The sequence below is a fragment of the Papio anubis genome, chromosome 8 (assembly GCF_008728515.1).
Source record: "Papio anubis isolate 15944 chromosome 8, Panubis1.0, whole genome shotgun sequence".
In the NCBI taxonomy this organism is placed as follows: domain Eukaryota; kingdom Metazoa; phylum Chordata; class Mammalia; order Primates; family Cercopithecidae; genus Papio; species Papio anubis.
This window is the reverse complement of record NC_044983.1, coordinates 76,139,192-76,164,431: the sequence shown is the minus strand read 5'-3', so window position 1 is coordinate 76,164,431 and position 25,240 is coordinate 76,139,192. Positions and strand designations below refer to the sequence as shown.

Genomic DNA, 25,240 nt, shown 5'->3' with positions numbered 1-25,240 from the left:
CTAGAGGCTCCAGGAAGCCCCACCAGGAGGCCAGCCTCCTCCCTCTCCAGTGCAAGATATGTGGTCTCTCTGTGTGGTAGTTTGGGGGTCCCAGAAGAGACGGAAAATGGAAACTTCCAGGCCTTCTCAGGACGTAAGCCAAGAGTTGCCACAGCGTCACTGCTGCCACCTTCTATTCATTAAGCAGTCTCAAAGCCAGGCCATATTAAAGGAGAGAAGGGATTAATTCCACCTCTGAGGGGTTGGGGGTGGTGATAAAGAATTTGCAGTCTTTTTAAACCCATCCCAGTTTCTCAAACAGGAGAGTTCCTTTTAGTTTTCTATGCAGAACATTTTGAGAGTTTCTAAATCTATTTACTATTCTTTGGGATAGACTTAAGTTCCCTGGGTAGAAAAAGTGTGATGTTTCCCCAGAGCAGTACAACATTGAGGTCAGGAGCTGGTTCAGACACACTGTAAGTGATTATAAAATTATGTACACATGAGTACATATAAATACTACTTGCCTTTCAAACAACACGCTGAAATCCAAGTTTTACAACCGTAAACCTCACTTTGAAGGCGCTCTCACATTCTCTACTTTCTTAGAAATTAAAATTTATTTTCCAGTCCAGGCTGTGGCAGTCACCGAGGAAGGAGGCCAGCTCAGCTTGGCAGTGCCAGGGACACGGCCTTGGGGAACACCCCCCACAGACTGTGAGTTCCTTCAGCAGTGATTGTGTCTTATTCTTCTTCACGTCTACGTATGCCCTTGCCTGACATGTAACAGACACTCAGCACTGGGTCAAGGAGTAGGCCGAGCACACTCAACTGGAAGAAAAGCAAACACGAAGTCATCATGGCCCCAATGTCTACTCATGGAAACCAAGAGAAAGGTCCCCATTTGCCACCACCAGGCAAGCAGCAGGGCCTGTTGTTTTATTCAAAAAACTGCATGTTCACAGAGGAGAGATTTCAAACATTATAAGAGGATGTCAAGAAGAAAGTTTCTGGAAGAGAGCTCTGCCTTTTTCTCCTGTAAGCATGTTCGTCACCCAGGGACTGTTCTGCCAACGTTATTTAGCAGCTAATCCAAGATTTGGATCATTGCCTAAAGTTACACTTGTTGGTATCTTGGGATTTGGCCTTGGAAAGGTATCATACATAAGAGTATGCCAGAGTAAATTCCATTTCTTTGAAGATCAGCTCCATGGGGCTGGTTTTGGTCCACAGCAGAACAGGCATTGATTGCTTACCTGTGAAGAATGCAACATAAAGCATAGATTCAGTGAGAAGGGAAGTTCACAGCCTTTGGCTTCCTAAACTCTGTGTCTGTGATTTTTGAAGATATTTTATCCTCTGAGTTGTATGCATTTGAAATTTCAAGTGTAGTTTTAAATATTTTATTTTAAATATTTTGTTCCACTGGATGTACTTCACTTCTAGTATTTATTTACAAGAAGTATTGTTCCACTTCTAGTGGAATAAAAATTATTTTCTAATCAGTAAAAGCATTTCTGTCCACACCTTTAAAAGTTAAAATTATAAATTATAAATGTATTCACCCCAGATAAATGTAAGCAAATAAAAGACATTGTGTAAATTAACCTAGCATGGGAACTCTTCCTGTTTTCATTTAATCTCACCTTCCTCTGTAAAATTTCCCAGCGTATTACACTTTCAGCATATGTTTCCATTTCTGTTCATTTCACTATCTACTGCTTGCGACTTCTTTTTATTTAAACTTACAAACTTACTTCAGGTAATTAAAGTCAATCTGTAGGAGGGAAGCCATGGTGTGGACAATCCAAAAATCACCTGTGGCCAGGTGCGGTGGCTCACGCCTGTAATCCCAGCACTTTGGAAGGCTGAGGCAGGTGGATCATGAGGTCAAGAGTTCAAGACCAGCCTGGTCAATATGGTGAAACCCCATCTCTACTAAAAAATACAAAACATTAGCCGGGCGTAGTGGCACTCATCTGTAGTCCCAGCTACTCAGGAGGCTGAGGCAGGAGAATCACTTGAACCTGGGAGGCAGAGGTTGCAGTGAGCCGAGATTGTGCCACTGCACTCCAGCCTGGGCAACACAGTGAGACTCTGTCTCAAAAAAAAAAAAAAAATCACTTGTTCAATTTGGTAAATATATTGGCAATTACATTTGAGTGGCTGTATGATGTTTTTCATATCAAATCTTTTTCCTCTGTGGGGAAAATTGCCAATTTTGCTCAGTTGCTCCTGAGCAGTCACTCCCAGCAATTTCACCTATACTAGAAGTAGATGCTAAAAGATTTGCCTTCCCTCTGGCAAATTCTGTGACTGGGGTCGACAAATGTTTGGGTTCAAAGGGTTTTTCTCTTTGCAAAGTAAACAGAAGGAACAGAGATGTGAAGAGCATAAGTAATTAAGTAGGTATACATTGTCAATTACCTGGAAGGTACTTTACAGATTGTCAAGTAAATGATGATACCTCCATCATCATTCATTAGTGATATTTGTTAATGCATGTGCAATGTGTAGCATTGAGGTGAGCAAACTGAAAAACAGCCTCATGGTTATTTAGGTGATGTGAGAGTTCCATCAGCCCAGACACTCATCTACAACAAAACAGCAGTTCTTTAAATCAGGACTTTACAAAGATACCACAAGGAGTAACCGATGTGATCATGATTGGCCCTACACTGCAGAATAAGAACTGCCTGCATTTTACAATGTCAGATTTATATATGACTCCAAATATATTAATTTCCAGTCCCTCTTTACTCTCCTAAGAATCTTAGCCAAGTGTGTAAGGGGATAATTCCCATCCTTGATTGGAGTCTTCTTCCCAAATTATTCAAGTTCTGCTGGCCCTTACAAGGGAACCTGTTCCTGGGGAGCCCCTGGGAGGTAGCTTTTTTAGTTCAGTTTGGAACAGATGACTTTGGGAAGGAAACTCTCCCAGACTTTGATACTCCTGGGAAAGACATGCAAATTCTTGCCCCTCATTTCTTTTTCCAGGGCAATTGCTTCCCGTTTGCACCAGGCTCTGCGCGATCAGCCTTCTGCCCGACCAGTTCTCAAACTGCCCAGCTGCGTCCATGGGAGGGAAATTTTGTTTTCTCCTTTAGCAGAATAGGGGGACCGGCTGACATGAGAGTTCCCCAGGGCAGAAACATGGGTGACCTGGCATTTGTGTGACGTCCCGGACCCCGCCACACCGCGAGGCCTGGAGGTGGCGGTGGAATCGGTGTGCCGCGCCCGCCCCCGCGCGCCTGGGGTCTAGGAGGGCAGAGGCTGTCACTGTTTAACTTGGGGCCATCCTCGCATAGCACCTCTCCTTCGACGCTAGCCTCTGCAGGTAACCGTAACATACGATAGGACGAAAGACGAGAACACCCACGCAGGTCAAGGTCAACTAAAGGCCTTTGAAAACAAAATCTGTAAACTGCCCGTAAGGAAGTAGCCTGGAAGCTTCCAAGTAGCCTGGGGGGCGGGGGAGATCTTAAAATGCTGAGCAAATACCAAGCGAGGTTTGAGGTGACAAAGGAAAGAAAAAATACCAGACAATTTTCCTAAATTAGCTAATTAGTAAAATCCATTTCAGAAAAGGACTTGAGATTTAAACTAAAATGAACATTTAAGTTACCTAAAAAGTATAGTGAGAATGGAAATGGACTAGAGCTATTAAGCCTCAAAAGTAGCCGGAATGCCCTGACAAAGAGAGGGGGTGCCTTATGCGTTGAAAGCTGTTCTAAATATGGCTAAAGTTTTGCAAGAAAACATACTTTCTACTATAAATTGTGTTTGGCATAATAGAATGCCCCTAATAATAATAATAATAATAATAATAAACAGTATTATTACCTATTAGGAAACTTCTGTCTGCCATGGTGGCTCTTGCCTGTAATCTCAGCCCAGCACTTTGGGAGGCGGAGGTGGGAAGATAGTTTGAGCCCAGGAGTTCGATGCCAGCCTAGGCAACATAGGGAGACCCATCTCTATTTTATTTTTTTAAAAAAGGAAACTTCTGTATGTAATCATTTCTTACATGTAAGGTGAGATAATGCCATCTGGATTTAAAAATATATATATATTATGCTTGTAAAAATAGCACTAAATCACTAGCAGGTGGGGACATAGAAAATCAGTGTGTCAGTTAGGGTAATTAAATGCACTTTGGAGGGCTGCAGTAGAACACCTCTATGCTTATCTTACACCGTCATTTTCTGTGGGTTTCTTGAAGCTTAGCGGTCGCTGGGGTAGGCCGCCTGGATTGGCCAGTGCTGCAGAGGACTGCAGTGCAGATGATTGCGCTTGCAATCTCCCTGTCTAGATTTATGACGCTGCAATCTCCTCATCGAAGTAACTGTATATTTTTTTCTCTTATCGTTGGCTTTTGCCTGTGTGTTTTTTGTTGTTGTTGTTGTTCTGCAGATAAATACAAACTAATAAAGAGACACTTAATTCTACTTTTCCTTTTTTTTTTTTTTTTTTTTTTTTTAGATGGAGTCAAGCTCTGTCGCCAAGGCTGGAGTGCAGTGGCGCGATCTCAGCTCACTGCAACTTCTACTTCCCGGGTTCAAGTGATTCTCCTGCCTCAGCCTCCCAAGTAGGTGGGACTACAGGTACATGCCACCATGCCCGGCTAATTTATGTATGTTTAGTGGAGATGGGGTTTCACTGTGTTGGGCAGGCTGGTCTTGAACTCTTGACCTCAGGTGATTCGCCGCCTCAGACTCACAAAGTGCTAGAATTACAGGCGTGAGCCACCATGCCCGGCCTTACTTTTTTGCTTTTAATTTTTGTACTAAGTTCTTCTGTTCGTTGTAGTAATATAATGCAAAAGTGATAATATTGTCATTTTAACAAAGTCAAATTTAAGCAATTAATCCAACATTTTGCATTATACTTGGTTAAATAAAAATGTGATTGACTTTAAAATTCAGAAGCTAAAAAAATTAAGAAAAGATCTACTTGTTTTAAATAGGAAAAGGAAAAACTGTATCTTCAGTATGTGTGTATATTTAAAAAGAAAAAACTGTATCTCCAATATGTGTGTATATGTATGTGATTGTGTGTGTATACAGTGTGTGTGTGATAAAGTGTATGCAAACAAGTCTTATTTGACTGTAACACCTCATACTGATATTCTCTCCAGTCATATATCATGATCAAGCAAGATGCATTGCCCTAAAAACATAAAAGACACAATTGCAAAATTGTTCATACTTCCAAATTTGCATCCATAAACCTTCCAAAGTTGCATCATTTTTGCATAATGAGATGTCTTTGTAATAAGCACACTAAAAGAAATTGTCTTTGGTTTTGCAGTTCAAATACAAGTTAGCCTCCTAGAGTCTAAACAAACAAAGTTTCAGTAAAAGTTAGAGCCCTGAATAATTTAGAGAAGCATGAAAACAATTTAGCTTCCCTACAGCTTGCTCTGTGAACCTCAATGAGAACCTGTATGAAAGTCAGTGTGTGTTTTTTTTTTTTTTTTTAAGGTCAGGGGAGGGAGTAGAATTCCTTGTTAAAAACATTTTGGGGGCCTGGCGCGATGGCTCACGCCTGTAATCTCAGCGCTTTGGGAGGCCGAGGCGGGCGGATCATGAGGTCAGGAGATCGTGATCGTGGCTAACACGGTGAAACCCCGTTTCTACTAAAAACTGGCCGGGCGTGGTGGCGGGCGTCTGTGGTCCCAGCTACTCGGGAGGCTGAGGCAGGAGAATGGCGTGAACCTACAGTGAGGCGAGATCGCGCCACTGCACTCCACGATGGGCTACAGAGCGAGACTCTGTCTCAAAAAAAAAAAAAAAAAAAAAAAAAAAAAATTGTGAACATTTCTATCCTCCCTGTTGGAAACTCACAACATACATTAACATATTAAAGACTCTTAAATTTATGCTTAATTGATTTTCAACAAAGGTGCCATGGTAATTCAATAGAGAAAGGATAGTCTTTTCAACAAATGGTGCCAGGACAATTCAATAGCCACATGCAAAAAGATATATTTAAACCTTTGCCTCCCACGTCATACTCAAAATTTAACTCCAAATGAATCATAGATCTAAATGTAAGAGCCAAAATTGTAAAACTCTTAAAAGAAAACATAAGCATAATAAATCTTTGTGACCTTTGTAGATACAACTAAAGCACAAGCACTAAAAAATTGATAAACTGAACTTTGTCAAAACTAAAAACTTTCATGCTTCAGAAGACATCATTAAGAAAGTGAAGAGAAAAACCACAGACGGAGAAAATACGTGCAAATCATATCTGATTAAGGCCTTGTATCTAGAATATAGAAGGAACTCTCGCAACTTAATGATAAGAAAATTACCCAATTTAAAATGGGCAAAAATTTGAATAAACATTTGGGCAAAGAAGCGATATGAATGGTCAATAAACACATGAAAAGATGCTCATTATTGATCAGCAAGGAATGCAAATAGAAACCACAATGAGATACTACCACATACCCACTAGGATGGTTAGAATCAACAGACAATGACAAATGGTGGTAAGGATGTGGAGAAACTGAGACTCTCATCCACTGTTAGTAGAAATGCAAATGGTGCAACCACTTTGGAAAACAGTGTGGAAATTTATTCAGAAGTTTAACGTAAGTTCACCAATTCCATTCCAAAGTATATACCTAAGAGAAATATAAAAACACTAAAACTTGTACTCAAATGTTATTCACAGTACCACAAAGTGAAAACAACCCAAATGTCCATAAACTGATAAATGGATAAGCTAAATGTGGTATACTTATATGGAATACTATTTGGCAATAAAAAGCAATGAAGTATTGATACATGCTACAAAATGGATGACCCTCAAAAACATTATGCTAAGCAGGGTGCAGTTCACGCCTGTAATCCCAGCACTTTGGGAGGCCAAGGCAAGGGGATCACCTGAGGTCGGGAGGTCGAGACCAGCCTGACCAACATGGAGAAACCCGTCTCTACTAAAAATACAAAATTAGTCGGGTGTGGTGGCACATGTCTGTAATCCCAGCTGAGGCAGGAGAATCACTTGAACTTGGGAGGTGGAAGTTGTGGTGAGCAGAGATTGCGCCATTGCACTCCAGCCTGGACAACAAGAGCGAAACTCCATCTCAAAAAACAAAACTAAACAAAACAAAATCATTATGCTAAGTGGCAGGGCAAAGTGGCTCACGCCTGTAATCCCAGCACTTTGGGAGGCCAAGGCGGGAGGATCACTTGAACCCAGAAGTTCCAGCTTGAAGTGGGCTATGATTGCACCACTGCACTCACTCCAGCCTGGGTGACAGAGCAAGACCTATTATATGAGTCCATTTATGTAAAATTTCTAGAAAAGAGAAACCTGTAAAGACAGAAAGTAGATTAGTGGTTGCCTGGGGCTGGAGTGAGGAATAGCGAGTGATGGCAAATAGAAACACATTTTTTTGAGATGGTGAAAATGTTTTAAACTTGGATTTTGGTGATGGTTGCGTAAGTGTAAATACACTAAAAATCATTTAATTGTTCCTTTAAGGTAAGTGAATTTCATGGCACATAAATTATACCTCAATAAAGTTGTTATTTGTTTAGAAAGAAAGGGTGCTCTCTTTTCAAAACAGTTTGGGAAACATTTTATATTCCACTTCTTGGAAAGTCACAACATATAGTAATATATTAAAGAACAAGCAATTCTATAATAAAGAAACCTATTCAATTTTAAATCCAGCATAAACCAAATTTATGTGACCACAATAATTTGTTTAAGTTATGCCAATTACACCCCTTCAAAATGAGTGTTAAGGGAAAAATAATCAGGAGCTACTGAAGGTAGTTTCTTTCACTCTCTGTCCCTTAACTTCTCTAAGCCCTTAAGTCCAAGAAAATGGCATACACTTCACTTTTTTTTTTGCGAATTTTTTTTTTGCAAAAATAAATGCAATTTATATAATTAATGAGTCCATACACATCAGTAAGCTGGAGAGGTCTTCCCATCCACCCGTCACTGCCATTGTATATACAGGATTTCTGCTGGGATGTCAGGCTGAGAGGTTGAAATTAAAAAGTAATTGTCATTGAAGCTGAATGTAATTAATTACATAATTTGCAGTTGTTCAAGATTAATTCAAGTAAAATTACATCATAAAATTAGGGCATTAACAAGGATTACTGTCAAAAGAAGAGTAGGTATGAATCAAGCACCTGACTTATATATGACTCATACCCAAAGCACCCTGGGTTCATATTTGGATCATATATAACAGTTGAGTGACAAACATGTACTCACTAGATGTTATTAGGGAAATAATTGATGCAAACCCTACACTACAGAATTCTCATCATGGGAACCACAGTTGGAAAAATCTGGAAGTCCCTGACGTGTGTGTCTGTTGTTTTGTATGGGGTTGGGGTCATTGTTGCAGCAGAAGGTGTGAAAAAATTTTGATTAGAATTGTTTACATAAGAAAGAAGCGGAATTTTAAAAGACGCATTAGCAAGTAAGATGTGTTCTGCAAACAACTCTCCTATACTTTTTTTTGTCAGACAGGAATGATTGTGGAGATGAGAAATGGATAACTGATTTATTATACCCAATTGAATTTTTTTTTTTTTTTTTTTTAGCAGAGGATTTTCTGGTCACTGGAAAATCTACTAGACAAATTCTAAAAGAGCTGTAACACTTCTGATTGTTTTAATGTAAATAATTTCTTATGGCTGTATTAACAAAGAACTATTACAGTCACATAAAAGGACTATAAGATGGATTTGTTAATAAAATGATACTTTTTAATGATACTTTTGGGAAAAATACTGGCTTCAATCAAGGCACAGATTATGTTATTTGCTCCTTGTCTTTATTTCAAATATATGCAAATAATGATACTGATAAGCCCAAAAGATACCAGACAGAATTTCAGGATATTGGTTTTCATATTTGGGAAATGAATATAAACTTTTGATGGAATTATTTGGATATATGCTGGGTAGAAGGCAAAATGAACATTATAAGACACCGTTTTAGGCCGGGCGCGGTGGCTCAAGTCTGTAATCCCAGCACTTTGGGAGGCCGAGACGGGCAGATCACGAGGTCAGGAGATCGAGACCATCCTGGCTAACATGGTGAAACCCCGTCTCTACTAAAAAAATACAAAAAACTAGGCGGACGCCTGTAGTCCCAGCTACTCCGGAGGCTGAGGCAGCGTAAACCCGGGAGGCGGAGCTTGCAGTGAGCTGAGATCCGGCCACTGCACTCCAGCCCAGGCGACAGAGCGAGTCTCCGTCTCAAAAAAAAAAAAAAAAAAAAAGAGACACCGTTTTAAATAAATTTGGCATCAACCTATCAGTAGTTATTTGTAACTAGAATAATCTTTTAAATGAAAAATGTGTATAGAAGAAAGTCAGTGTCACCCAGGATTATACTTGTTAAAGCAAGGTGAGAAAAGCAGGAACTTTTGGATACTCTCTAAAATCTGAATTTGTGTTTCAAGTACAGATGTAAATTGCAGCTTAATAACATGCTTATGGCAGAAGAGCAAGCCAAAAGGGCTGCAGGTATGCAACTTGAGACCACTCTGAAAACCCAAAATCTTTTAGAAAGTCAAGATAACTTATTCAACGCCTTCCTGCTAGCCGCACCCCCTCCAGGTTAATCTATTTTGTATTCATAATCTAACTTTTGTTCTATATCACGCTTTTTTGTAAAGTTTGTGGCTCAATTACCTCTATTTTGCAAATTCTACTTCCCCTTCTTACTGGCTTTTCTTCGCTAGTTTTAAGGTTTTCCCCTCAAAACCGGGGTTACCTCACCTCTGATAGCACCCCATCTTCATATATTCTTCACAACTCTTCATGTAAACTGGATCCTCGTTTTCTCAGAAACAGCTTTGCAATTCCTGATGTGCATTTGCTACCTTATAAATAAAAAAGTAAAATATTATTTGCTCCTACTTATACATAAATGCTTTTTATTAACTCCAGATTGGGTGATTAGTTGAGGATTTGAAGAAGTTAGATGGAGAATTCAGGCAAAGGCTCTTTTTAGGAAAAATAGGAATGGAATAGAGCCTATTTGTGAGGGGGCTGTGTCCACCTGGAAGCCATTTTTTTTTTTTTTTTTTTTTTTTTTTTTTTTTGACGGAGTCTCCCTCTGTCGCCCAGGCTGGAGTGCAGTGGCCGGATCTCAGCTCACTGCAAGCTCCGCCTCCCGGGTTTACGCCATTCTCCTGGCTCAGCCTCCCGAGTAGCTGGGACTACAGGCGCCTGCTACCTCGCCCAGCTAGTTTTTTTGTATTTTTTTTTAGTAGAGACGGGGTTTCGCCCGTGTTAGCGGGGATGGTCTCGATCTCCTGAGCTCGTGATCCGCCCGTCTCGGCCTCCCAAAGTGCTGGGATTACAGGCTTGAGCCACCGCACCCGGCCGGAAGCCACTTCTTCTATCTGCATAGATATGATGAAGGAAAGACCCCCCCCCATCAAGGTTTTCTCCATATTTACGTGTCATTTCCTTTCAACCTATAGCTCAAAATGATCTCTGTTCTCTCCTGCTGGATTCAAGCATCATTAAATACTTGGCAATTGTTTTAAGTAATTTTGAATAATAATAATATAATCACCTTTATGGAACATAGAGAAAAAATGAGAAAATAAAATCAAATCACATTTTATTCTGCTACCCTAAAGCAATCTTTGTTAGGGTTTTAATACATTTCTTTCCTTTTTCTATCCACTTAAAGATCTCCCCTGTTGCCAAATGTTCTTCGTAATCATAATTTATAAGCTATGCATCATCCAATGTTTTTGAAATATTTAATTTTTTGACATTTTAAAATCACAATACTGTGATAAATATCTTTCTGCATATACTTTCTCAATATTTGGGGTTTAATAATTGTCTTTAATTAACCTTAGCCCTCCAAGACTCAAGCAATAGGACAAAGCAGGTCTTGACGTCTATTTATTCCAACTTCATAAAGGAGAGTATCTCACTGTCAGAGAGCAGGTGGAAATGCTAGCATTTGTTCATTTGGCAGTCTAAAGGAATGCAGTCTTGTTAGTCTAAGCCAAAGACCATTGCGAACTTGACGGATGTCATTTTAATTTTATTATTATTATTATTATTATTGAGACAGAGTTTGCTCTTGTCACCCAGGTTGGAATGCAATGGCACAGTCTCTGCTCACTGCAACCTCCACCTCCCAGGTTCAAGCAATTCTTCTGCCTCAGACTCCCAAGTAGCTGAGATTACAGGCATGCGCCACCACGCCCAGCTAATTTTTTTGTGTTGTTAGTAGAGACAGGGTTTCACCATGTTGGCCAGGCTAGTCTCGAACTCCTGACCCCAAGTAATCCACCTGCCTCGGCCTCCCAAAGTGCTGGGATTAAAGGTGTGAGCCACCGCACCTGGCTGATGGATGTCATTTTTAAAGAAAAAATAGGTAGTTTGGCTTAAAAGGGAATAAGGGGGAAATTCACATCTAATAGCCGTTTTTTCTTAATAAAAAATGCTTTACATTTAATCTTCATTAAAGAACCAAGACAATTTATTCAAGGTTATATGCTGCAGTATTTTAATAGATTGAAAGGGTTGATAACTCATAGTTGGTTTCTTCAATCTCATTTTTCATTGTTTCCTCCCAAATAATGTATTTCATTGTTAACATAAAAGTGCACTGTTGTACTCACAAAAGAACCTGGCAGTTCATAAAGAATGGGAAAAAAAATATGCAAATCTTTGCCAATCTCCAAGGTTAATTTAACTGTCACAAGTAATTTTCCAAGAAAGAAAGCAGCCTGTGTCCATGAACCAGCCAGTTAACTCATCTACACTTGCAGCGTGCATTTTGCTCCTGTGTAATTTTTTCATCACAGTATAACTTACTGTGTCAAAAGCATTGATAAGGGTGGTAACCACATTCTGTTCACACTGATTATTTGGGCAAATCTTTGGGCAAATCTTGAAGTCATTCTGCAGCAGGTAATGGGTCCTTCATCACAAATTCACAAATCACCAGCATTAGATAATTACACTACCCATCCGTAATTCTTTTGTTAAGCGGCACCTCCATGCAATCACCATACATGATTCTGAACACATCAATAAGATACTAGGGCTGGGTGCGGTGGCTCACGCCTGTAATCCCAGCACTTTGGGAGGCCAAGGGTGGCAGATGGCTTTAGGTCAGGAGCTCGAGACGAGCTGGGCCAACATGGTGAAACCCCGTCTCTACTAAAAATACAAAAATTAGCCAGGCGTGGTGTCACATGCCTGTGATCCCAACTACTCGGGAGGCTGAGGCATGAGAATCGCATGAACCCAAGAGGCAGTGGTTGCAGTGAGCTGAGATCATGCCACTTCACTCCAACCTGGGTGACAGAGTGAGACTCGGACTCTCTTTCTCTCTCTCTCTGTATCTATCTATCTATTCAGCAAATAGTTACAATTATACATATATATTCAGTATATATATTCAGTAAATGGTTACAATTATACATATATATACATTATACATGTGTATATACATATATATATATAGAGAGAAGAGTGTTTGCCACGATCATTCTGTAATCACTTAAAATAGTTTTTCTGCCTCCTCAAAAAATAAACTCTGTGCCTCACAAATACATTTTTAATGTTTCTGCTTGAAATTAGCAGCTTCTAATTAACTTTTCAGGGTCCATTTGGGGTCATCCTTCTTGTTCTAATCCTGCTTCCATCTGACCATGTTGCTTCTCACTGCACCAAGATTAAGAAACAGGAAATAGAATGGATGGCTCTGGGCCCCTAACCCTTCCCTCCATTTCCACTGGCATGTGAACTCACGGTGACCTGTTCTGGTTATCTCTTGCTGCATAACAAGCTACCTAAACCTGGTGGCTTAAACAACCATCATTTATTTTGCACATGCATCTGCAGTTTGTGCAGGGCTCTTTAGGGACAGCCTGTTTCTTTCCATGCAGTGTCAGCTGGTGACTCAACTGCTAGGGACTGCAACCATCTGAGTCCCTCACATATCTAGTAGTTGATGCTGGCGAATGGCTGGGACCTCAGCTGGGGCTGCTGGCTGGAACACCTGCATGTAGCCTTTCCATATGGGAGCTTGCCTTCCTTACATAGTTTTTTGGATCCCAAGAATGTGTCCCAAGAGGATAAGGCAGAATCTAAGGCATTTGTATAACCTATCTTTGGAAGTCATATGGCATCACTTCCAACTATATACACTGTTGGTTGAGGCAGTCACAGAGACCTGCCCAAGTTCAAGCAGAGGGGATATAAGCCACAGTACTTGATGGGAGGAGTGTCACCTTCTCAGTGTACAAGTAGCGTGTGGAATGAAATACATTATGGTGGCCATTTTTGAAAAATAAAACCTACGGTCACTAAATAAATCAGTCAGATGTAAAATATTCATTAAAAAAGACTTGCTTTTGAAAGTATTTCTTTACCTAGGCATTTAGATACTACCATTGGTTTCTACATACCATTATATAAACCTTGCAGTATCTCAGGGATAGTACTCGTATGTGTTGAATACTATGCTAGGCACTAGGGTTCAAAGAGAAAAGGCATTAGCCTTGCCCATAAGAAGTGTATAATCTATTGGAAGAGACCCTTCAGTAAATAGTTACAATTATACATGATAGGCTGGGTGCGGTGCCTCACGCCTATAATCCCAATACTTTGGGATGCTGAGGCAGGTGGATCACTTGAGGTCTGGAGTTGGAGGCCACCCTGGCCAATGTGGTGAAACCCCATCTCTACTAAAAATATAAAAAATTAGCCAGGCGTGGTGGCACACCCCTGTAATTCCAGCTACTTGGGAGCTGAGACAGGAGAATCGCTTGAATACAGGAAATAGACGTTGCAGTGAGCCGAGATCATGCCACTTAACTCCAGCCTGGGCGACAGAACAAGACTCAGCCTCAAAAAATTAAAAAAAAAAAAAAAAAACTATACATGATAAATGCAATAATGTAGATAAATATTGACATATATATGAAAAGAATACTGCATCTCATTCTGTCTGAGTGAAACATCGATGCCTTCATAGAGGAGGACTCCTTTATGCTGGCTCTTTCAAATTCTGGTAATAAAAAATGGGGGAAATCATTTATATTGTAGGAACGGGGTACTTCCACAGCCATATTTCTAACGTAGTCGCCAACTTCAAGGCAATTGGAAATAAACGACCTTGCACTTGGAGTATTCTGGTTGCATCTTGAGTTCAAATTCTGATGTATCTCAGTAAGTCGTGCCTGACTTAGTGACGCTTTAATGTCTCACAAAAGAGAATCACTCACTAAAAATGATAAATTAGTATGTAATAGGAAATATTGTAAACATGGTAACTCTAAATACCTGACAGATTTCCATGAGACAATTGGGTATTGGTTTCTAAACAATTATTTACCAATAAGTATGTATTGAATGAATAGTTATTTGCCATTGTTCTTAAAAATGCATTGGCTCTTGAATACAAAGTGTTTCTTTCTTTCTTTCTTTCTTTTTTTTTTTTGAGATGGAGTCTCGCTCTGTCGCCCAGGCTGGAGTGCAGTGGTGCCATCTCCACTCACTGCAAGCTCTGCTTCCCGGGTTCGCGCCATTCTCCTGCCTCAGCCTCCTGAGTGGCTGGCACTACAGGGGCCCGCCACCAAGCCCGGCTAATTTTTGTATTTTTAGTAGAGACAGGATTTCACCGTGTTGGCCAGGATGGTCTCAATCTCCTGACCTCGTGATTCGCCCGCCTCGGCCTCCCAAAGTGCTGGGATTACAGGCGTGAGCCACCGCCCCCGGCTGCAAAGTGTTTCTTAATTACTCCTAAACCAAATTTAAGGCCAGGCGCCGTGGCTCATGCCTGTAATCCCAGCACTTTGGGAGGCCGAGGCCGGCGGATCACGAGGTCAGGAGATCGAGACCATCCTGGCTAACACGTGAAACCCCATCTCTACTAAAAATGCAAAAATTAGCCAGGCGTGGTGGCGGGCGCCTGTAGTCCCAGTTACCCGGGAGGCTGAGGCAGGAGAATGGTGTGAACCCGGGAGGCGGAGCTTGCAGTGAGCCGAGATTGTGCCACTGCACTCTAGCCTGGGTGACAGAGCGAGACTCTGTCTCAAAAAAAACAAAAACAAAAACAAAAAACTTAAGCCACATCTATGTGAGACCAAAAGAATTGTTTTCGGATAAAAAGTCAACATCCAAATCCTTTTTCATCTTTTTTTTTTTTGAGACGGAGTTTTGCACTTGTTGCCCAGGCTGCAGTGCAATGGCATGATCTCGGCTCACCTCAACCTCTGCCTCCCGGGTTGAAGTGATTCTCCTGCCTCAGCCTCCCGAGTAGCTGGGATTACAGGCATGCACCACCACGCCCAGCGAATTTTGTATTTTTAGTAGAGACGGGGTTTCTCCATGTTGGTCAGGCTGGTCGCAAACTCCCAACCTCAGGTGATCTGGCCACCTCGGCGTCCCAAAGTGCTGGGATTATGGGTGTGAGCCACCATGCCCGGCATCATCTATGTATTTTAAATATAGATAAGATCATCTTATAAATATTGTTCTGAATCTTTTTTACTTACAAATTGATGATGGGTATCTTCCCATGTCAGTTCACATAGTTCCACTTAATCCTTTTCAACATGTCATGATGCTATGTTTGTACCATAATCTAACCATTCCCTACTTATGGATGTTAAAACATGTCCATTTTTTCACTCTTACAAATAATGCCACAGGGACCATGCATATGCATTCAATAAATAATCTAATCAATAAGAAATACAAAAAGGAAAATATACCGTAATATTAACAATGATGTTGCTGGGTGATGAACTGTGGGTTGTTTTGACTTTTCTGTATTTTCCAAAATTTTATTTTGTAAGTAATAATGAAAAATAGACTCTGGTTTTTAAAAAGATACCAATGCATCAGGCTGGGTGTGGTGGCTCACGCCTGTAATCCCAACACTTTGGGAGGCCAAGACAGGTGGATCACCTGAGGTCAGGAGTTCAAGACCAGCCTGGTCAAAATGGTGAAACCCCGTCTCTACTAAAAATACAAAAACTAGCCAGGCGTGGTGACGGGCGCCTGTAATCCCAGCTACTCATGAGGCTGAGGCAGGGAGAATCGCTTGAACCTGGAAGGCGGAGGTTGCAGTGAGCCGAGATCGCACCACTGTACTCCAGCCTGGGCGACAGAGCGAGACTCCATCTCAAAATAAACAAACAAACAAGCAAAATGAAAAGGTATCAATGCATCAGATGCATAAGATAGCCAGAAACAGGTTACTTATTATATAAGTTGGTTCACATTTGGTTTTAATTCTACCTCCCATTTCAAAATGTTTGTTTCCAAGGGGAGTCTTCCAGACAGAAGCCTCCTGATTGGCCTGTTCTTCACTCTGCTTCTGCTCCAACTGGGCAAACAATATAGGAGTGACAGAAATATTTTGGGTAAACAGCTAAGAACAGGTTGCAAATGCCTTCCTTATTTGGATAGCTTTTAAAGAAATACCTTCTTGCTTGTGGGTTTATCTACTGGAAAGTTCATTTTCTCTTTTAAAAGTGCACCCTTTGTTAGAAGTCAGCACAGTAGTTACCCTTGGATGGGGAAAGGGTTTCTGAGAATGATGGGCTTCCATGATGCTGGTAATGTTCTGTTTCTGTGTGTAAATGTAGAATTTACATGCAGATACGTTCGCTTTATGAAAATTCATCAAACTGTATAAGTTTGATGCTTGCATTTTTAAATGTATATGCTATTCTTCCCTTACAAGTTAGAAAACAAACAAACAAACAAACAAACAAGGGGCCGTGGGACAAAAGATGCTGTAGTTTTGATGGGCCCAAAGAAATCCATGAAATAAAGGGAGGAAGCAAGGGCACTTGTAATTTAGGGAGTAGTTTCAGGACAAAATGCTATCACCCTACCATTCAAGAAAATGAGAAAAAGTAGCTAATGGCAAAGTTTCCACCATATCAAATATCTTTTGCTTTTAATAACTATAATAATAGTACAGGCTTTGTCTATTATCCCTTTATTTTATCCATAAAGTGGTCACCATTCTAGGGATTTTATTTTCCAGGTTAATCCTGGAAACCTTTGTCTACCAACACCTTACCGCATTAATTAATGATGCCCTGTCTCTGCCTCTCCACTGGTTCTTTTCTCTCAATCTGTAAAAATATTCAAATCTCTTCCTCTCGCGGAAAACTCCTCCCCACAACCAGGCTCCTTTTTTTTTACCCTCATTTCCTGTCATTTCCTCTCCTTTCAACTATCCCTTAACTGCATGCAACTCAAAAATATTATGTTGGTCTATTATATTATTTAATTGTGTTGTAATCATGTACGTGTTACCCACACCCACACCATCAGACTGGAAGCAGGGAAAGACGCTATACATCATCATATTATCAAACCAAGTAAAATGCCTTTCTTTCTGAAGACTGCATTTATTGTTACCACTAGGAAACTCTTGAGCAAAGAGTTTCTTATATCACGGCACTCTCAGTGCCATGATATAAGAGCACACTTGTGGCCAGGCATGGTGGCTCATGTCTGTAATCCCAGCACCGTGGGAGGCCGAGGCGGGTGGATCACCTGAGGTCATGAGTTCGAGACCAGCCTGGCCAACATGGTGAAACCTGTCTCTACTAAAAATACCAAAATTAGCCAGGCGTGGTGGCAGGTACCTGTCATCCCAGCTACTCAGGAGGCTGAGGCAAGAGAATCGCTTAAACCCAGGAGGCGGAGGTTGTAATGAGCTGAGATTGTGCCATTGCACTCCAGTCTGGGCAACAAGAGTGAAATTCCATTGCAAAAAAAAAAAAAAGCACACTTGCCTCCTTTCTCACTCCACCACTGTCTCCCTTGGTGTTTAGGTCACTTCTGATTCAGGTTCCCTAAGACAGCCCACTGCCGTACACCCAACAGGGGAGGAAGTTTGGTCACTTGAAACAAGTGGGTTAGTCCTGTAAACTCGGGACAAGTAGAAACCACATTTCTCCTGCTCACCACTGTTTTCCCAGTAACTGGCCAAGTGCTTGACTCATGGCAGATGCTTCATAGGTATTCCTCTAATAAGTGAAATGAGGAATAAATGAATTCGTGAAAAAGAAGTGTGGAAAGTGAATATGAAGTAGATCAGCAAAGGTTCTGGGGCTGGTGCAGAGAGGACATTTCTAGCTTTCACCTTTTGCCACACTTTACAGCAGTGTTTTTCAAACTACTCATGAAGACTAATTAGTAAGTGGGAAAAACAATTTTGTGAGTCACAATTGAGATTTAAAAATGGAATAGGGTAGCTCATGCCTGTCATCCCAGCACTTAGGGAGGCTGAAGCAGTGAGGATTGCGTGAGCACAGCCTGGGCAACATATGGAGCCCAGAACCCCGCCCTTGCCAAAAAACAAACAAACAAAAAAACCCAGGTGTGGTGGCAAACACCTGTGGTCCCAGTTGCTCAAGGAAGCTGAGGTGGGAAGATCACTTGAGCCCAGGAGTTAGGGGCTGCAGTGAGCCAAAATCGTGCCACTGGATTCCGGCATGGGCAACAGAGCAAGACCTTGTCTCAATAAACAAACAAATAAATAAAAGTTAAATATTAAAAAATGGAATAAGATAAAACAAAATAAACAGAATAATAGAACAGAATTTCAGACAGAAAAGGAATGGAATGAAAAAGGAAAGAAAATGTCAGTAAATTGCAAGTGGTAAGGGAAATAAATAGTTAATACAACTTTTTCTTATTTATACAGATACATACATACAGAATGTCTGTTCTAGATTTCCATTTGCAGTATTTCTTACGTGTATCAGGGTCCAAAAACTGGAAAGCTACTGCCCTAGTAGCCTGTGAAGGACAGAGTTAACGGAGCTTCAAAAGGCAGATAACCAGGAGAGAATTAGCTTATCATAAAGATCAGCAAAGTTTGAGCTGCTTATTTCTTTATTATTTTTTGTTATCTTTTGGTATTTTTGGCAGCACAAAGTCTTCTAAACAAGTTAATCTTCAACTCAAAGGCATAGTTCATTTTGAAATGTCCAGAAATCTTTCTTGAAATAGTGGAAGATAAATTATCTGTCTAGAATTTATTATAGTACCAATTGTTGCAAAAGCACACTCTACAGGGCTCAGTGCAGACACAGCATGCACTATTTCTTCCTCTTTGTCAAAAAATTGAGTTTTAATAGATTTCAGAAACATATACATGGAATTTGATAAAGTTGCACAATATTTTTACTTGTTTCTCAATTCTTTCAACATGTTTCTCAGGGTTGGGTCTGCCTTTACATTTTCTTAATTCATTAGCAGTTTCTTCAGTTCCTTAATGAAATAGCACTGGTTTGTATTTTTATTTTATTTTATTCTTAAAGTTTCTTTTCTTTCCTTTCCTTTTTCTTGAGGTAGAATCTTGCTCTGTCACCCAGGCTAGAGTGCAGTGGCGCCATCTCTGATCACTGCAACCTCCACCTCCTAGGTTCAAGCGATTCCCCCGCCTCAGCCCCCTGAGTAGCTGGGATTACAGGTGTGTGCCACCACACCTGGCTAATTTTTTTTTTTTGTTTTTTGTTTTTTTTTTCAAGATGGAGTCTCGCTCTGTCCCCCAGGCTGGAGTGCAGTGGCGTGATCTCGGCTCACTGCAAGCTCCGCCTCCCGGGTTTACGCCATTCTCCTGCCTCAGCCTCCCGAGTAGCTGTGACTACAGGCACCTGTCACCACGCCCGGCTAATTTTTGTATTTTTAATAGAGACAGGGTTTCACTTTGTTGGTCAGGCTGGTCTCAAACTCCTGGCCTCAACTGATACGCCCATCTTGGCCTCCCAAAATGCTGGGATTACAGGCGTGAGCCACCAGGCTCAATCGCTTTTGTTTGTTTGCTTGTTTTTTGAGATGGAGTCTTGCTCTGTCACCCAGGCTAGAGTGCAGTGGCGAGATGTTGGCTCACTGCAACCTCCGCCACCCGGGTTCAGGAGATTCTCCTGCCTCAGCCTCCTGAGTAGCTGGGATTACAGGCGCCCGTCACCACGCCCGGCTAATTTTTGTATTTTTAGTAGAGATGGGGTTTCACCATTTTGACCAGGCTGGTCTCAAACTCCTGACCTCAGGTGATCTACCTGCCTTGGCCTCCCAAAGTGCTGGGATTACTGGCGTGAGCCACCATGACCAGTCGACCCAGTCTGTTTTTATGTTATATATCTAATTTCGTAGGCTTCTTTCCAATCAGATTGAGTGGGTGATCTTTATTATGATCTGTTCACTTTGATTTTCTTTGACTATGCTACCCTTTAGCTGAAAGTTATAGAACCTGCTATTGGATCTTGCTCTGGACACCGTATCTGGCAAGAGGCAATTCCCAGAGCCCCAGCTAGAGATGAGGGATTACATCATCACCAAGGTAGAGACACAGTGTACTCTGAACATTCCTAGATGACATGCTCGCCCGTAAAGGCAGGGGTGGGTTAGAGTGGGAGGAAGGATGACATCAAAGAGATCTTGAAAACATAAAAAATAAAAAAACAAAAACAAAGGTATCTACCCAGTAGGTCTCCTGGCTTTCAGGCTCTGTCTTACAGCAAGCTGTTCGAGTCCAGGAGTTTGACACTAGCCTGAGCAACATAGCAAGACCCCATCTGTAAAGAATAAATAAAAAGATTAGCTGGGCTTGGTGGTGCACACCTATAGTCCCAGTTACTCGGGAGGCTGAGGTAGGAGGATCGCTTGAGCTCAGGAGTTCAAGGCTGCAGTGAGCCATAATCCTATCAATGCACTCCAGCCAGGGCGACAGAGATCCTGTCTCTTAAAAGAAGAAGAAAGAAAGCAGCTTGAAGCAGAAAAGACAAGGAACCAGACCAGATAGGTAACTCTAAATACTTTCAAGTACCTAAGAGGCCAGTTTTGTGAAGTTTTCTCACAATCTGTAGTAATCATAAAGGGAAGATGATGAGGGAACATTGGCCTCAGGTGCAGTGAGAGGCCCATCACTGGAGGTATTTAAGTGCAGGCCACGTGATCATTATCTGAGCTCTGAGTGGGAGAATGCCAGCACTGGGGGTGGGGGAGGAGCCCACAGCTGTATGGCCTTTTTATCTCCTAGAACCCATTTCTAGAAGTCCTCCCAGAACAAACAAGCAAAAGGCATTCTGCTATGGCTTGACTGTGTCCCTCAAAGTTGATGTGTTGGAAACTTAATCCCCAATGCAACAGTGTTGAGATGGGGGCCACTTAAGAGGTGATTAGAGGCTGAGTGCAGTGGCTCATGCCTGTAATCCAAGCACTTTGGGAGGCCGAGGTGGGCAGACCACTTGAGGTCAGGAGTTTGAGACCAGCCTGGCCAACATGGCGAAACCACGTCTCTACTAAAAATGCAAAAATTAGCCAGGTGTGGTGGCACATGCCTGTAATCCCAGCTACTCGGGAGGCTGAGGCAGGAGGATTGCTGGAACCTGGGAGGCGGAGGTTGCAGTGAGCCAAGATTGCTGCCACTGCACTCCAGCCTGGGCAACAGAGCGAGACTTTGGCTCAAAGAAGAAGAAAAAAAAAAAAAAGAAAGAAATGATTAGGCCATGAGAACTCTGCCCTCATGGATGGATGAATGAATGTTGCCATCACAGGAGTGGCTTGTTATTGAAAGAGGGGCTTATAATAAAAGCCAGTTCGACTCCCCTGCTCTCTCTCAACTTGTAATGCCCTCTGATGTGCTATGATGCAGAAGGCCCTCCCTAGATGCTGGCCACTCGACCTTGAACTTCTTTTTTTTTTTTTTTTTGAGACGGAGTCTCACTCTGTAGCCCAGGCTGGAGTGCAGTGGCCGGATCTCAGCTCACTGCAAGCTCCGCCTCCCGGGTTCACGCCATTCTCCGGCCTCAGCCTCCCGAGTAGCTGGGACTACAGGCGCCCGCCACCTCGCCCGGCTATTTTTTGTATTTCTTAGTAGAGACGGGGTTTCACCGTGTTAGCCAGGATGGTCTCGATCTCCTGACCTCGTGATCCGCCCATCTCGGCCTCCCAAAGTGCTGGGATTACAGGCTTGAGCCACCGCGCCCGGCCGACCTTGAACTTCTTAACCTCCAGAACTGTGAGAAACACATTTCTTTTCTTTATAAATTATCCAGTCTCTGGTATACAGTACAAAACAGACTAAGATACATTCTGACTCCCTGGCACCACTCAGGGCCAGAGTCATCTGTTAAAGACCCAATGCTACTCAGGGAGCTTTCTGACAGCCAGCAATTTTGACAGCAGGATAGGGTAAAATGCCTCATAGGAAAACACAGACACCAATTCTTTTTGGCCTTACTATTTTCTTCTTGTGCTTTCAGGGACCTCTTCGAGAAAAAGCATTGAACTCTGCAAACATTGTCCATGGAAGCCCTATAAAGATATTTCAAGGAGGTGGAAAAAGAAAGTCATTGTTCAATAGGGACAGAGTTTCAGATTCACAGGAAGAAAAAGTTCTGGAAATCTGTTTCTTGGCAATGTGAATATACTTAACGTTACTAAACTGCACACTTAAAAATGGTTAAGATGATAAATTTTAGGTTATGTGTTTTTTAACCATAGTAAAACAATTTTGTGTATTTTGAAAAATCTTATTTCAGCAAGAAAGCTGGATAAACTATCTCTTAATTACTCTTCAACACTCCCTAGTTGCAACAGGGATTACAAATCAAACAGAGTGTTTCAAATTTCTGGGCCATGTGGTTCATCCTAATAATAGTAATAATTATAAGAACCCAGGCACACAGGAGTTTAATAGTCTCATCCAAGTTGCCTGGGTACAAAGCACAATTATCAACCTCACCTAATAAACATCCAGAGATGCACGTAGCCCATGGGTTAGGATGTAATTTTAATGCTCAATATTAAACAATAATGGGCTTTGAGCTGGAAAGTAAACTTGGTAAATTTTATAAAATATAGAATATGGTATAGTTAGTGATACTTTGATGGTCTCTTTTATCACTTAAGATAAAATAAGAGATTAATGAACGTAAATTAGAAATATTTCCCAGTTCTCTAGATTGAGGCTTGCCATGAGAATTGAAAAATTTCATTTTCACAACATGTGATTTAATGAGATGACACATATAGAAAACACATGGCCTATCACCAGACATGGAGCACAGCTTTTTGTCTCTTTTATTTCATAACGTACCTAGAATAGTACTTGGCATAGCAGATACTCAATACATATTTGTTTAATAAATAGCAAGGGCTCAATAAAAGATAGCTAACAATGATTTAGATTCCAATATGAAAGAAAAATGCTCTTAATGGATAATGTGGCAAAGCTGACAACATTGGAATAAATTGCAACTCAAGATATTTCACGAAAGGAAATAGTTGCTAAAAATTCAGAAGCAATAAGAAAGACAGTGAAATCTATGAAAGATAATACAAAAGAGGTGGCTTGTGGAAACCCAAGGACAGGGCAATAGGTGGTCATATACTATGTCAATAGATAGTAGTCTCAAAATAAAGCATGTGGTTTTCAGATATCTCCTTTTCTCTTTGTGACTCAATTTATCCAATATTCATTTAACACACATTTAATAAGTACCAGGTGCTGTGCTTGCCCTGAAGATTCGAACATGTGTAAAACGAAACCTAGGCCCTGTCGTTTAGGGAGTCCACAGTTGAGAAGGAAATGCAGACACAACAAAATATAATGTAACATAACATAATGTAATATAAGTGGCCTCACAGAAGAAGAGTGTGATTAATACTGTCCTACTGGTGTGAGGGATGGAAAGGCCTTCAGAGTGAGAGTTTGCCATGCAGGTAACTAAATAGTAGAAAAAAAAGATAGATGAAAAGGAAAAGAAAATATATTACTATTACTGTAAAATAATAATGTTAAGAATAATAGGCACCTGTCACATGCCAGGCACTGTAGCAGGCACCTGAAATGCATTATATATTACATGACGCAGTATTTTTATTGACATGTGAAAGCTATAGTAAGCAGGAGGAGGATCTGACCTGGTAGAAAGGGCAGGGGAGGAAAGGTGGAAAGCAAGTTGCCAGGCCCAATTTCCACTCCTTTTCTTGGATCCTTGCCACCTCCCTTCCCCCAGCTTCCCTCTGCTCGCCTTCACCTTCTCCAGAGTCTTAGGTATTATGCAGAGCCTGAAGGCCCCTCCTTACTCGTTCCATCTGGAGAGTTTCAGGCCAGAAAAACGGAGGCATCTCAGTCCAGGGAAAGCTGCATAAGGGTCAAAGTATAGAAGATAATAACAGTGATTCTCACTTTTTATTTTATTATTATTATTATTCATTTATTTTGAGGCAGAGTCTTGCTCTGTCGCCCACGCTGGAGTGCAGTGGCACGATCTTGGCTCACGGCAACCTCCACCTCCCAGGTTCAAGCGATTCTTATGCCTCGGCCTCCTGAGTAGCTGGATTTACAGGCGTGCGCCACCATGCCCTGAGATTTTTGTATTTTTAGTAGAAATGGGATTTCACCATGTTGGCCAGGCTGGTCTCGAACTCCAGGCTGGTCTCAGGTGATCTGCCTGCCTAGGCCTCCCAAAGTGCTGGGATTACAAGCATGAGCCACCATGCCGGCCTTTTTTTTTTTTTTTTTATTCTCACTTTTTAAAGTCTCAGATAAAAAAAAAAAAAAGTATCAGCCATCGTTTAGGTCCAACATTGCAAGCACTCCCTTTGTGAACATACATACTCTGTAGAAATACTAGTAAAAAGGCACTGGCAAGTTGTTAAAGAAGCCACATATATCAATTACTTGCCCACACTATGACAAACTGGGGAAGAGGTGCATAAACCCTGAGGAAGCTTCTCCAGCTTTCTAGAATAGCTTCCAGCAAGCCTGAGGCAAGGGACAAAGGATTCTACAGTCCTGTTAAACTACAAAGGTTATCTCCCTCTTCCTTTATCAATTATGTGGTAATGAATCAGGAATTAATCACAGTCTTACAATTAAAAGCATTATGAATTCTCGTCTTGCAATGCTTTACTAACTAAATTTCCTATTGTTACTTTTACTGGCACCTGAAGGTAAGGAGAACCCCCCTTGATTTCTTGAATGTCTTTTCTGCACCTAGGATTCTGCATACATGGTTGGAGCTCGGAAAAAAAAAGCGAGAGAGAGAGAGACGTTCTCAACAGGTCAATTTATGGGAGAGATATTTTGTGTGGTACAGCGATATGAGAGGATGTGTGTTGTAAGCTTAGGGCAGCGGCTCTTAGACTTGAGCACATTGGAATCCCTTGAAGCGCCTGCTGCAACACAGACTGCTGGGGCCCCGCCCCTGACCCATCACTAGTGGGTCCAGTAGGTCTGG

At 41.4% G+C, this 25,240-nt stretch overlaps 1 long non-coding RNA gene, 1 other non-coding gene and 1 pseudogene across 2 annotated transcripts; 1 reads left to right on the top strand and 2 right to left on the bottom strand.

Annotated features, from left to right (window-relative positions):
* The first annotated feature begins 758 nt into the window (after positions 1-758).
* Positions 759-1,625, top strand: LOC116276369 (annotated as a pseudogene).
* A 6,941-nt stretch (positions 1,626-8,566) lies between these two features.
* On the bottom strand, positions 8,567-8,625 carry LOC116268725. The gene has a single exon (XR_004175895.1). It is a non-coding gene; the product is annotated as a U7 small nuclear RNA (small nuclear RNA).
* Positions 8,626-9,257: 632 nt separating this feature from the next.
* Positions 9,258-24,259, bottom strand: LOC108587274. The gene is made up of 3 exons (XR_002523874.2): positions 22,234-24,259; positions 20,473-20,566; positions 9,258-9,853 (listed from the first exon to the last, which is right to left on the bottom strand). It is a non-coding gene; the product is annotated as an uncharacterized LOC108587274 (long non-coding RNA).
* Between the last annotated feature and the right edge of the window lie 981 nt (positions 24,260-25,240).